Source organism: Lissotriton vulgaris, chromosome 3_1 (genome assembly GCF_964263255.1).
Source record: "Lissotriton vulgaris chromosome 3_1, aLisVul1.2, whole genome shotgun sequence".
In the NCBI taxonomy this organism is placed as follows: domain Eukaryota; kingdom Metazoa; phylum Chordata; class Amphibia; order Caudata; family Salamandridae; genus Lissotriton; species Lissotriton vulgaris.
The window spans coordinates 2,108,476,041-2,108,491,071 of record NC_141689.1 but is presented as its reverse complement, the minus strand read 5'-3'; the positions used below and the strand labels follow the sequence as shown (position 1 = coordinate 2,108,491,071).

At 43.4% G+C, this 15,031-nt stretch overlaps 1 protein-coding gene across 2 annotated transcripts in view; it reads right to left on the bottom strand.

The window, feature by feature from the left end:
- TEC (tec protein tyrosine kinase) overlaps positions 1-15,031 on the bottom strand; it is a 612,933-nt gene that overhangs the window by 377,879 nt on the left and 220,023 nt on the right. The window lies entirely within an intron of this gene.

The following is a 15,031-nucleotide window of genomic DNA, read 5'->3' as shown; positions in this document are numbered from 1 at the left end:
AAACATGTCATTCATCATCCACATCTGTCATTCAAAATAGATCTTGAAACCCAGAGCCTTTGAAGCCTCTCAGAAAATACTAAATCAAATAAAAGAAGATAGTGTGGTGATATAACAATATCACAAACATATGTTAGTTGTCCAACTCTTTCACATACAGCAGAAGAATGTGGTTGTACAACAGCACAAAGTACTTTACCGACAGAGTTTACTGAAACTACCCCTGCATGAATGCAGAAAGGTTTCAGCTTGATTAGAGCTATCTGAAAAAACTCATGTAATCAATGTTTGAATAAAAGAACAATAGAAGCTAAAAGAGATAGAGAGAGAGAAAGCAAGAGATTGTGAAAAATCTAGGGACCACACTAAGAACAAGTATAGCAAATGAGTCACACCCATTCCGCAGGAGAATGGTACGGGTGTAGAAGGTAGCCATTTGTGCATCGTGGAGCACATTGTTACAAATATATTACTAAAGCATGGTGTGGTAGCATACTGTCATTTACAGACACCACATTTTCCACTGAAATGGCCACACAACTTGCACTGATATGCAGTTTTATGGGCTAAAACTATATGTTGCACAATCTATAATGTATGGGAATCGGTTTTCAGCACATATTTACCAATCACACATCAGAAAGTAGTGTTCAGATTTGTTTTGATACTATTAAAATCTTTGCTTCAATCATATTCAGAGTTACAAAGAAAGTGCTTCATTTGTACTTTCCTAACTGCACGTATATGGTACAGTTATTTTACAAACATTTAAATGCTGTGGGTTAGAAAAAAATGATATCCTACATCCTTTCCTTTCACACTTCCTGTACCCCAGCAAGATTGACAAACAGTTCCCTTTGCAAAATCATCTAACTTTGTAATCCGACAATGAAAAATAAACATCAATCTCCATATTAAAAGAATAAGAAGCAATTTATCAGAATACATATCCTGACATTTTACCTCTGTCTTTGAATGCACAGCAAATGTGACAATACAAAAATACAATTTAAAGGCATCTTTCATGCTCATTCATCTTCTGAACTCCAGCATGGTTATTTTGGGGGCGCCACAAAGCACTCCCCAAATAGCCCTTTTGTTAGACTGTGTGTGCTCTTTGATATATTTACTTGACTTACACTATGGTATTTTATTCACTGGTTTATGGCTTTTGTTTAGGAAGTGCTTCAGGGGCGGCTCTGGGCTCATGGCGGCCCTGGACAGGGAGCGTAGTAGGGGGCCCCTGAAGAGGGGGTCGGGGCGGAGCGCGGAGGCCAGTGAAGAGGTTGGGGGGGGCGGGTCAGGGTGTTTGGAAGTGGAACAGAGCCAGAGGCCGCCAAATCTCTGCCAGAGGCCGCCACGCTAATATGTATCCATCCTCAGAGGATTATTATATTAAGGATATATATTGGCATGGGGGCCCCTGGGGTTTGGTGGCCCTGTGCAGGTGCACAGCTTGCACATGCCTAAGGCCGCCCCTGAGTGCTTGTTGTCTGGTTACCTTGTCCTGTCATAAATACAATATGGCATTCACTAACCATCCTTATTTGTTCATTTGTTTTACTTTGTGGTCCAGATAGGATGCTGTTGGAGGTACAGCTTTTTGGTTCACATAAAGAAGTTGAGTACATACATAGGTGGTCTTAAATGCAAAACAAATACTGGCATTTTACCAAAGGTAACTATCATTCAATATTTTGATGTGTATGTCTTTAACAGTCACCACTTACAAAGTACATTTGACTTGTGGACCTGTTTTCATAAAACTCTTTTTTAGCTTAACTCTGCATACGAAGCCTGCTCAGCAATGGGGTCCCACTCCCTCCTTCAATTTTGCTGTTCCTCAAGACTTTGCTTCAAATGTAGTGTTTTCAAGCACCATGACTGCAGTTTTAATGTTGGTGTGAGATGTACATGTATTGTAGTTCTGTAATTCGAATTCTTCAGCTGTATTTCTGTACTATTAGAATTGTATCAGTTCTTCTGTGGTGGTGGTATCTCCGTAGCTGTAGTGAGGTAGTAGTTCATCTGTGGTGGTGCACTGCACTGTGGTGTTGTAGTCGGCAGTTCTGTAGTTGCGCGGCTTTATTAGTGTAGCTGTCGCACTATAGCTGTTGAGCTTTATTGTGATTGTGAACTTGGTGCTATTGTTTTGTTGTATTGCAATCTGCTCTTTGGTTGCCCGCTCCTTAATCCTCCAGAACTGGGGGCCGGAGGATGTCCACGACCAACTCGAATGGGTAAATAAAATTAAACAAACAATGGTATTTGAAGAAGCATATGCTATGAAGGTTGGTGCTACAAGAAAATTCGATGCTGTTTGGAAGTATTTTAAGAATTTAGAAATTATGGCATGAATGGAAATTTTATAGATCTTGCACTGTAACACTTTGATGGTTTAGCACGTTGCACTTTTTGTCTGCTGAAAAAAACACACTTAAAAAGCACTAGAGTACTCAGGAACTTTTTTGCACCTTTTCAAATAGTATAGGCAGATCGTCCCTGAGTACTGTAGCACTAAGCACTTTAGCATTTTAATAGAAAACTTATATAGTTGTAGGCAGTTTAAGATGCGGCCTTTTCACTGTAGTAACATGTTGATTTTTAATATGTTTTGCTATTTTGATCCTTGGCATTGCTAAGAAACTTTGCAGTAGAGTTAGACACACACTGATCCTTACTTGCAATAGCTGATATTCGTGTTTTGGCCATAGCTCAGCTGCAATAATGAGACGGACACCTCAGATAAAAGGATAGATGGGAAGTCGCAACTCTAACAACAAAGGGCCAAGGGGGTAGCCCAGCGCAGCCTCCGATCCCTTATGGGTGCAGACAGGCCAACTTTTGCCGGGGCACATCCAGCGCCATTGGATATTCCAAGCCCTTTTAAAGCACAGTGTGCATTGGAACCCCTCCTCCTCAGGGCTCTGTGGGCTGATGTCTTCGAGGCAAGGAAGTCCTCATTCAGTCTGCAGGCATCACTGTAATGTGTTGGAACCCCTCCTCTTCCTGCTCATGGCTCTGTGGGCTCATATCTTGTGGGAAATGCAGACCCTCGCTCAGTTTGCAGGCATCCCACGTTGCAGGATATTACAAGCGCTTTCAAAGTGCATTGTGCAATGGAGACCACCCGCTTCGTCTGCCGGCTCATCAATATGCATGAGGTAAGTTGCAAATTGCGACTCACCATGATTGGTGGTCATCAAAGGGATAGTGTCCTGCTGAGGGCTGCAGCTCTTTGTCCTTAAAGGAAAATGGGCTGAATTTATTTTCATTTTGTTAAAGTTTGTTTAGGAATTTGCACTGGTCCCCTGGACACCTCTGTCCATTCCAGACATATCTGCGTTTCACAGTCACGCTTTTGCGGATAGGTTACCACCTCCTTTGAGCAGTTGGTAACTTATTATTGGGTTGCAACCAAAACTACCGTCACAGACCATTGACATACACTACTGTGCTCCACGGTTTGAAGAGGGATCCCTTAAACAGACCTGTTTTAAAAGCTTGATTAAAAAAACATATTTAGCATTTGAGTAATTTGTTGCTGAATTGCTAAATGGGTTTAGTATATTTAAAAAAAGTCGTTAGCAGTTGCGAACCATGTGAATCGCAGGCTCTGTGACCACTAAATGGTTTCATACATGTGGATGTAAAATATTTGTTCTCATGTTTATGCTTTTTTGTATTCTTCCTTTTTCTATCCCTCATTTACCACCTCATGTCAAGATCCAACACCTTAACAAGTCAGTGTACCCTTGAGGGTTGTATTTTGGAACCCTCTGGTAAAATAGCAACAAGGAGTAGTATAGAAACTCTTCCAGTTTTCTTCGCACGGGTCATAATTAGGTTTGATCCCCACTAGAGGGTATCTAAGCAGATAGCAACATCTCAATTTAAAGAAGAAACTGACATCAACAGAAAGATCATGATTGTAACTAAAAATAATAGTGGGATATCCCAAGTCCCTGAGTGCATTGAAGCATTGACCAAGCTCACATTTCATGGCATTTCTTTTCAATCCCCATTTCTACTTTGCTGGTACTCGCTTTCAGTATTTTATGGCCAGCATCCTGGGTCTCAGTACCTTGCACCTGTGAAGATGGCACTTGCTGACAGCAGTCTACTGACTCGGACTCCTGCAAACTAAGGATTCTTACGGTTTGTTTGCATGAAGATGAAGCATACTGGACATTCTTGCATTTAAAGCGAATCACAATTGTAAATACCTAAAAATAAGTGATCTTTCTTTACACAGGTGAGTGGTGACCAAACTCATATCTCTTCTGTTTGGCTACTTCCTCTGGGTGGGGCTCTGCTATGATGTTACGTGGTAACCATGTAGGGTGAGGTCATCGCATTGCCTACCTGGTTCTAGAATCTTCTCATTCGCCTTCAAAAAATGGATCCGCCTTAGAATGGAGGGGACAAGGCCCTTTCACTGTTGATGGAGCAAGGTTTTTTTCGCTAAATGAAACCTTCTCGAATTGAACCCTCAGTATCACTTACTAATAGTGTGTTGTGAAAAACGTATGCGGAAAGTGTCTAACATGAGGAAAATGCTACAGCGCAAGTGCAAAACTGAAGCACTGAAGCAGCCCGCAAAGGCTTTTCTAGGCAGCAAATGCTTTTGGCTAATAAAAGGACTAATGCTGCTTTATTTCACTTACTAGTGTATATTAGGAAAGTAAAATACCATTAACTTGGGTTGCGAATGGCTAGATGCAACACTGGGTGGGTGCATAAAATTGAAAACTTTATAAGTGATTAATTATGTCTGTGTTCATTTTCTGTAGAAGCATGGTTTTCTACGCTGCAGGAAATATTTGGGTTAATGAAAGAAATAAAGTTGTTTACTTCTGAGCAAGAAGGGGCAGGTGTAAGACAAATGTCATTCACGGGTCCTATGTGCCTGCCAAGAGTCCACATGAAGAAACAGTTTTGTTTTTCGAGAGAAGGAACACTTCCTTTGTGAAACGGCACAAATGGACAGTGTGACACAGAGTTTGCTACATGATCGGGTTGGAGGAAATATGTACTATGACAGCAATTCAAAATTGTATTTCCTGGGGTGGAAGTTGATAAGATGAAAAAATTAACAATAAGTTGTTGAGCTAATGGACATGAGGAGAATGGTGTGACAGTACCACTTCCTTAACTAATCAAATGGTGAGAAATTGTCTGTTCCGACAAGTGTGGGTTGGACATTTTTGGTATCCAGGTATAATTGAGGTTTCTGGTGGGAGGGTTTAGGAGAGAGATTGCGGTTTCCTACCTGTTTGAGGAGAGGCTTGTGTTGCTGTCTCCTATTCTTGAGCTGGCTGTTCTTGTCTGCTGATTCCTGACATAGTCTTTGCCTCTTCAAATCTTCTTGAGAGGCCTTACTGCTCTCACGGCCAGAGAGTACTTTTCCTATTTCCTATTGGGTTAGTATAGACGGTAATCTGAATTTGCATAATCAATTGCAAATGTATTTTCACTCTGAACCTTCTGTCACTTCGCCTTTCCACTCCTTTATGCACTGTCAAAGAGATATCATTTTGTCATTTTCTCCAATGTTGTTTCTAGTGATGGTCTATGATTCATACTGTATTTGGTATAGATTAGCATTTTCACATTATTTTAGCTAAAGTATTATACATATACTAATGAGTTTGTCTTTATTAGAGGTACTTATTCTTGATTTACGAGTATATTTAGAATCAGGTATTAGTTTTCCTAACCCTGTTAACTTAAAAAAGATTACATCGCCATAAATTATATGTAGGACTAATGATGACAATTGGATATTGGAAAATTTTGTATTACACTCATCCAGCGGGAAGGGACTTGTTGGGTTATGAATTTGGGCCTTGTCAGTGAAAATGTATCAGTACCAAATCGCTGGATCACTGCTTAAAGGCATTCATGCCTCTGGGAGAGTAGTGTAAATAAATCTGAATCAGCAACATATCCGGATTTTTAATGAACAGTCAGCGCACATAGTTCTCTAATATAATCAGCTTAACAGTAGCTGATTATAGTCTTGATGTATAGCTTCTTCCATCACAAGCAATTTTGTGAGTCTTTGACCTTCACCAAGAACCACTGCTCTTAAAAATTTAATTTCTTGAGGTTTGTACCACATCACATCCTGCTCAAAACCCTGTTCAGTCGCCGTTGTCTTAACCGTTTCCATCAAGGCTTCAACTGTGAGAAAAATTAGATCTGCTCAGTGTAACATTAACTTATTTAACCACCATGTGTTCTTGAAAATGCTGAAACACGTTAACCAGAGCTTCCCGTCTCATAGCCTAGGAGCATACAGCCATCTGAACGCATTCATTCTGAAGAACTGCTGCACAAAAATCCATCTATATGTTAATACTTCTGTTGATGTATCAAAATCTAGATATGATGTTATGCCTGCTGTCCTTTCCTCTGACTTTCACAAAGCTCTTCCCTGCACTTGTCTATTGAAACAGTTATTCTTACAAAACATGTCACCAGTTCTAGAAACTTGTAAAATTGGGTGTAAATGTGTGCTGTTTCACTTCCGGGAGAACAACTCCTTGGTCAATGCCAAGAGACCCACAAATCCATTTTCCCGTGAATCCACCGAAAATTCAATTCTGAAATTTGCTTTGACACAACCCGGACAATATTGTTGCTGACCTTCACTAGAGAATTACAACTCTAATACTTCATTGGAAGGGGCTACTTCTTAAATTAGAAAATGGTCCATTTAGTCACCCATGGTGGGGGGTTGGAGTTATTTCTGTCTCTTTGCTTTGAGCAGGGTATCTGTCAAATCCTGAGGTTTCCCATGTGGGTTTTTGATGCTGGCTTGGTGGCTTTTAGTAGATCGTTAATGTTAGGCACTATGTTGTTTGTTAGGCTTTGGCAGAGACATAACAGAAAACCAAGCTGAAGAACATACACTATTCTAGAGGTCAGACACCACCAAGAACACCCCCCGACAGTTGGCAGGGAGATATGTTGTGATTATCTGCTGCATGGTGACTCCCGAATGGCCAATGAAGCAGGTATATCAAAGCAAATGTTATATTTACAGCACTATTTCATTCCATATCTGGTCTCATTTGCTCACCACTGTGTGCGTCAGAAGCAGGACTGGTTTGAGACAGTTGTGATGAGAAAGGTGGGCAGAAAGACAAGACACATCTAGCAATATCCCTACTCCCTCAGTACACTAATAATCGTGTTTATGTGGACTACTATTCATGGGCACGATCTGGGGCCTGTCACTCAGATAGACTCTCCATTGCAGTGACACTCTTATCAGTCAAGTCAGTACCCTGGGGTCAGAAGGCCACTCTCAAGCAAGATATGCTGGCAGAGAAAGACATTCATCTTCTCCAACTCATCCATGTATCAGCTCCAAAGCAGCATTCAACGATTGCAACAGAAGTAGGCATCAGGGAAGACCCAGGGAAAAAACAGGCCACATGGATGTCGCTGTTGAGGACTACATGTGTATCCACAGTACTCCTCCAGATGGCAGGTACCAGCAAGCTAATCTTGGACGATCTGCGTACCATGATGCCAACTGGGTTAGATGAGAACAGAAGAGTAGCCACTTCGAGTAGCCTCAGGCACTGGGGCCCTGTGCTATAAATTCTCGCTTTTGTTGGGGGGGAGGGGGATCCATTGTGCTTTTATTACCCTTCATGGACTCGCCCTGAGCTTTAGTGCCAATATAATGTAATCAGGAAGTCTCCTAGTCGGAATGAACTGAGCCACCCTCAGCGGATGAGTAGGGAAGATACCCTTGAATTCAGAGAGTGGTCAGACAGCTACTGTAATCACAGGAATTGATGGGAAACACCCAGAGAGTGCAAAAATGTAAGTCTTCTGACACCATGACAGTCTCCCTTCGCTAGTTCAGAGCTGAGTCATATCAATGTCAATCTCACCCTGAGTCTGATGTCTGATGCAGAAATGGGTAGGTGAGTTCAGACAGCAAATCAACACCTAGTGCACTCTCCAGCAGATGGAAACATTACCAGAAATGTAAATGGTTTCTCTACTCATAGATGATCAGTCAATTTGGTTCTGCATAGGGGTAAATCGGCTTACTATGTCAAGCGATCAGGGAGTCACCCTGCTGGAAACCACCATGACCAAGTTCCTGGCTTGTTGTTTTTTAGACCTACTAAACCTATGACTACCTTTTTAAACTATTGTTTCCTTTTGAAAAATTAACCCACAAATAAACATAAAGCCAAACAATCCGATGAGACACTGCAGGAACATTCAGGTGCCCACTCCCAAATCTCAGCAGGAATTTTTCACTAGAGTTGCAAGAAACCCATGCACCCATTGTGTTCACAGATGTTTATTTTAAATTGAAAACACACCTGAGAACCTTTTTTATTAAGAATTGGAGCATGCTTTTTCCCCCATACACAATATAAAAGATCTGTCATATAGGATTATAGGTTATATTCTTCCAAGGCTTACACATTTCTTGGATCAAAACTATACACGTAAGGTTTATTTCTTCAAAGGGTGTAAGATAGTCACATTTTGTTGTTCTATTGCTGAAAAAGGTGAACATACTGAATTTTACCATTAACAGGAAATTAAAGTGAAGCGATGAGTGGGGTAAACCACAGTCCCGCGAGTACCAGGCCACAAAATGAAAATGAAAAAGGCAGTGCAACTTGAGAATTACTATGTACAGAAACCAAGAGCATATTTCTTGGCATTCTTGATTTTCCCCACAGTGTTGGCCCTGGTGCATTGTTTTCGTTTGTGTTTATTTAATGATTTAAGGTACTGTAGAGCCAAAGCAGAGTGTTAATTAACTGGTTAATAAAAGAAATACAAGATTGAAGAGAGGCCACAAGAAGCAGGCTAGCAGCAGAACATACGGCTTGCAAAGAGTGTTAATGGGGAACTGATTCCACCAAAGACTAAGGTGAAATTAGGGATGAAAGACTAGAGGATAATACACTCTAGACAAGGGATATACTTGAAAACAGGAGGACAATTACGTAGATATCACTGTTAGTCCATTTGGCGTTGGAAGATAACCAAGAGACGCAGTTACAAAGTGTAAAGTGATTGGAAATGTTAGTAAACGTATGCTGAGGATTTGGGGGAGAAAGTCAGTGTGTAGTGTGTGTAGAGGAAGACATAACCTAGGTTCTAGTGACTGGCACAACCAGCGAAAATGATATGTATTAATAATTTCTTTTGAAAGATATGGATGAATAGGCAGCTTCTCTAGCAAATTCTGCTGGGCGGATAACTGTAGTACAACAAGGTTACCACTTCTATGTGGAGTTTTCGTGTTTCATTTTCATGGGCTCCATCTTTGTTTGTACCAGACAACTAGGCAGGCTTCTGTCCTCCTATAGAAATTGATTGCACTTCTAACAAATCCAGGAAGTAGACTATCTTCAAGGAAGGTATTCTATATGTGTGGTCAGATTGCTATCGAGGATACAGTGAATGACAGCAAGGACTTGAGCATTATTCAGAGAGAAGGAAGAACAGCTAACAGACGGAGAAAGGCCACTAGCTCAATAAAATGTAATGTTTCAGACATTTAAAGGTGAACTTGACTGCAGAGGCAAGACACCATCTAATAGAGAATATCATATTTGACCAGAAAAATTGATTCCATTTGAGAAGAAGAAGCCAGACTGACGCTGAAGTAATTCGCGGGCTGTTATGAAACTTTAAAATAGAAGTCCTCTTTTGTTAGTCTGCCGCAAAGTGCTTTGTTTTGAACCATTGAAATACAGGGGTTATCTCTTGAGAAGTTGAAGAGTATGAACCTTAACACACTGACTTATAAAATGTATCTGTATATATATTTTAGAGTGTTTTAGGGATAGAATTGTGGTTTGCAAATGACATGGACAGAAACAGAGGCTGAAGGGGTAACATACCAAAAGGATTTGCAGTGCAAAGATTAGAAATTGCTATGCAATGATTTCATAGTGCTAGAGAGCCGTGACAAGGCTTTTGATACACGACTGCAACTTGGTTACATGTTTATCCATGCAAAAGTAGGCCTGAGCAATGTAATCAACAACGGGCACGGGTAAGGGGGCAGAAGAGTCAACGAACATCGCTTTCAGGGATCTGATCTCCCAGGGAGTTGAACAGAGCACTGCAAGGTTCGGGCTGCCTATCTTCTGTGTCCTGGGGAGGGCAATGGGATCCCTCTGGACTTCTAGGTTGTGTCAACTTTTGGCCTCTCATTGCTGTGCTGTGCCCCAGGTATGAGGGACCGAGGCCTGTCATAAATGTGCTGGCCTCCCCAGGGGCAATTCTTAGTGAGGTGAGGGCCCCACGCATGCCCACCCCTCTCAACAATCAAATAGTGATGCGCTGACCTCTGAGTAATGGCCTACCCTGTGGATAATCTAGGGAAATCACGTCAGAATGGGCGAATCCTGAAAAAGGCACCACTCGGTCCTTGTTGAGCCGATTTTCTTGATATTGGTCTCAATGTATTCCTGGTGGAGAGCTCTAGCCACCAGGAGCATTTAAATCAAGCATGTTGGCTTCTAAAGGTTTGCACCTTCCAGGAAGCTGGTTTTACGGGCTCCCTGCACAGGTCTCCTTCTCTACCTGCCCTCCCTAACTACCATGGCCTCCTGCCTATCTTGAAGGGCACCCAGGATAGCAGTAAAGTCCAGATGTTCCCCCAACTGGTCCACAAGGGGTGTAAGGAGGCCAGCTTCACAGGCTCAGGAGAGACCCATCTAGCCCAAGCGGAGTGGGGCAGCTGCAGACAGAGTCCTTAGTCCATTAGGCATCAGGGAGATTGTCCTTTCAGCTGTCCTTAGGGTTGTTGTCCTCTCCTTCCGGGTCCAGGGTTTTGCTCTCCTTCATGTTCTGGGGATGCCACTTTTATGCCAAGTGCCACCCTGTGGGCGGGGCACACCCCTTTGTCCAACACTAAAATGGGTTCTGGTCAGTTTCTTCCTTGCCCCTGGGTTTAGCTCTGGCCTCGGTAGTAAAACAAAGGCAAGGGCTGGACTATGCAAGGTTCGTTTGTGTGTGTTGAAGGCGGGACCCTTTGAAGGGTAATGACGGCAGGGCACAACTTATCCCCAGCCATCCTGTCACGTGAACCCTCTACACCCAGGCCTGTTTTTGTTCACATTTCCCCATGGGATATCCAACACCTCAGACGGTATAATACTTGCAGAAAGGCTCCAGAAATTTTAGGCGGGAAAATTGCCAACTTTCTCAAAGTGGTATTTCTAAGATAAAAATGTTTAAATCTGGCCTTAGTATTAAAGAGGATTCTAAATGACAATAAAAATGAATGGAAGAGGTATTTCTCTAGCTGCTCGCCATCTGAATTCAGCATTTAATAAATGTAACAATGTAGCTCAGTGATTCCATATGGCAGCAGCCATCCTTAATACAGTGAAACTCGTTTCTGGGGATATTTCACTGTAAGGACATGTTCAACATTAACTTCTACATTTCCTACTTTTAAATAATGGCACCCTGCCTTTATGGGCAATAAGGCCTACATGCAAGTGGCTTATTTATATTTAAAAGGAAGGTTTAAGTCTGTCAAAAAGGGGTATTTCGACAGGCCAAATTGGCACATGCAGGTTACCTGTGTGCAGCTATCAGAGCGCGCACAACTGTAGTCTCTCATGTGCAGCGTGCACCTGTGCACACATGCGTATGTACACATGTCCACCTGATAACCAGTCCAGTGCCCTTTACACTAGCTGTGTCACAGCAGCTTTATTGTAGAAGGCAGACACTGATGATAAACGTGTGCAGTTCAATTAAAAGGCAAGTATTGTGAGTGAGATTCAGGTAGTGAGCCTCACCCCCAGTAAAGGTCCAATAACTGGGTGACCTAAAGCAAAAATATCCTGGCATACTAAATGGTCAGAACCCATAAGCAGCAATACTGATTATTACCAATGGAGCAGGCGATACTTGCCTGCAAACTTGCCCCTATTTTACGTCTGGTAACAGTGGTTTTAAACTTGACTCACCTTTTGGCTGCTGAATTATAAAAGCTTTCTGGACCTTTCGAGAATTTCTTTAGACAGGTTTCTGCTCTGGCATCTATCTGTTTTGCATTCTGTATTTTTTTGTCTGTCTAATGTATGTGATATTACTGTGGCTGAGAAAGGCCACTATGATGTCTGTGTTAATGTACCCTTTATAGGTCGAGCCTTGACAGCGCTTGCGCTGTCTGCAAGACCTGTTGAATTGTATTCTATGTGTTTTAAAACTTTAAGTGGTTTCTATTGGCTGTTGTGTTTGCCATTCGGAAATGCAGGCTTTTTATTGGTGTTGTTTAGCAACTGTCCCTCCTTTGTGTGCTTGTGGCGATTTCACTTGGTGACTATGTTGTTTGGCCATCACACTGTGTAGCATGAGATGGCCCATGTTTATGTTTTCTTTCAGTTTAAGGGGACGTGCATCTGGTAACAATATCCCGATCGGATCGCAACTACAGTGCAAATTGTTAGGTCGAACCTAGACAGCGCATGCGCTGTCGCAAGACCTGGTGTAAACACTATACTGAGTGTAATCCCGCCTGCTGCTTGGGATAGGTGCACTTCTCCGCTACTCTTCTTGTCCTGATACATAATTTCTGGTTTTGCCAATCAGCACCGACCAACTACAGTTTACTTACGCTGTAGCTGGTTAGTTCTTCCCTTACGGATTACTTGGTTTATTTCCTGCTTGTGATTCCCCATGGTGCCCGCCTAATGGTATGCTGTCCACATTACTTGTTTTTTTTGTTTCCTGCCTCAGCTTATGTTCTGATGCACGTGTTTTTGTCTTAATTATTTGAGTTCATTTGCAAGCAGTTTCCAGCAGCAACATATTTCAATTCGTATGCAATGAAAATCCATCTTCACATCATGCTTTTGTAATTTATGTATATTTTTTCGCTCAGAAACTGTTTATTTTTAAACAGAGCCATGTTGGTTACTTGTTTTTCGAATGGCTTTTCTCTCCGCTAGATTGTAATAGGTTTCTTTTTCTTTTCGTTGAGCGTATGCTTTTAAAATATGGATACTTACTATTTATTTATGTTTAAATGGAATGTGCATGACCGCCACCTCTCCCACGCCCACACCTGTGGACATCAAGACCCCTTACTTCTCGCAGAGAATTGTGATAGGCGCTACATTTTAGAAAGATCCATGAGCCTAGTAAGGCTGCCCCATTGACAACTAGTACAGTTGCTCCCTCAACATAATGATCGGTTCTTAATTGATGTATGCTGTTTCTGCGCACGCTCGTGCTGATCCGCTGCACTCGGTAAATAATAATAATAGGGGCATTTGTAGAGCGCTGAGTTACGCGCACCGGCGTGTCCCCGCGCTGACAGTGAGAAAAACATAAGACAGGGAAAACAGTGCTGGCAGATCAGGATTATCTAGTAAAGAGGTGAGTTTTTAGCTTAGCTCGGAACTTCATTTCCACTGGCTCCAAGCGAAGGTCCACTGGGAGTTTGTTCCAGTAGTTGGGGGCCAGGTGCCTGAAGGACCTACCTCCCATACGGGCTTTCTTTATCCTGGGAGTCCTCAGCAGTCCTCCTCCCGCAGATCTGAGCGCTCTAGATGGTTCATAGGCTTCGATCAGTTTCTGCAGGGGTCGGGGCGCCCTATCCTGCAGAATCCGGTGACATGTGCAGAGGGCTTTGTACTCAACTCTGCTCTTTACTGGAAGCCAGTGTAATTTTTGGAGTGCCAGCTTCCCGGGCGCCCTTCTGGGCAGCCTAAGAATCAGGCGTGCCGCCGCATTCTGCAGCACCTGAAGGCGTGCCACGCTTTTAATCGGTGCCCCCAGGTACAGCAGGTTCCCATAGTCAAGCCTTGCGGTCACCAGGGCATGCACCAAGGTTTGGCGGGCTTCCACTGGCAGAAGGTCAAGAACTTTCCTTAGTCTCTTCAGGACCCCAAAGCAAACTCTTACCACCCGATTGATCTGAGGCCCGAAGGTCAAAGCCGCATCGAACCAGACGCCCAGGTTTTTGGCCTCCTGACAAGGGGCAGGAGTTGGTCCAAGACAGGATGGCCACCAGGCTGACGACCAGGCTGACTGGGCCCTCCCTACCACCAGCACCTCTGTCTTGCTGCCGTTTAGCTTCAAACAATTCTTGGCCATCCAGTCGGCAAGATCTTTCATGCACGATTGGAAGCCATCTGCAGCAAGACAGGGCGCGTGCGACAGGGAGATGACCAGCTGCGTGTCGTCAGCGTAGGTTACCATGCGACAAGTGCCACATACAAGTTGAAAAGGGTCGGGCTCAGGGACGAGCCCTGAGGCACGCCCTGGCCCAAAGGTACCCCTCTAGAATAATGGTCCCCCTGCCTCACTTGAAAGCTCCTTCCTGTAAGGAAGGACTGGATCCACCTCAGCGCGGTACCGGCGATACCACCTTTGCTCAGACACTGCAGCAAGGTGGAATGTGCTACAGTGTCAAACGCCGCGCTGAGGTCAAGCAGGATCAAGGCCATGGTTTGCCCCTCGTCTACGCCCTGTCTCAAATGTTCGGTTGCCATGAGAAGGGCGGACTCTGTGGAATGACGCGGCCTGAAACCAAACTGCGTGTCATGGAGCAAACCCACCTCCTCTACATGCTTCATGATTTGGGTGTTCACTACCTTTTCAGCCACTTTGGACAAAAAAGGTAGGAGTGAGATGGGCCTCAGATTTTCCAACACCTCAAAACCAATGTGAGACTTCTTTCGAAGGGGGAGTACCACCGCCTGTTTCCACCCCTCAGGAAGTATGCCCGATTTAAAGGAGATATCCAAGACGTGCCTAATGTAAGGCTCCAGGACACTCAGGCTGTCCCCCAACCGCTTAGGAGACACCGGGTCCATAGGGGAGCCAGATTTTACCGAGAGGCACGTCCTGACCAGTTCCTCAGGGGGTGGCGTGATGAAATTTGTGAGAGATCCCAGAATCTCCATCCCCACTGCCGTGGCTTCAAACTCAGCCCCCGTGGGAGGCGGATTGGGGAAGGTCGAGTAGATTTTCTCCACTTTGGTGGAAAAATAGTTGGCGATGC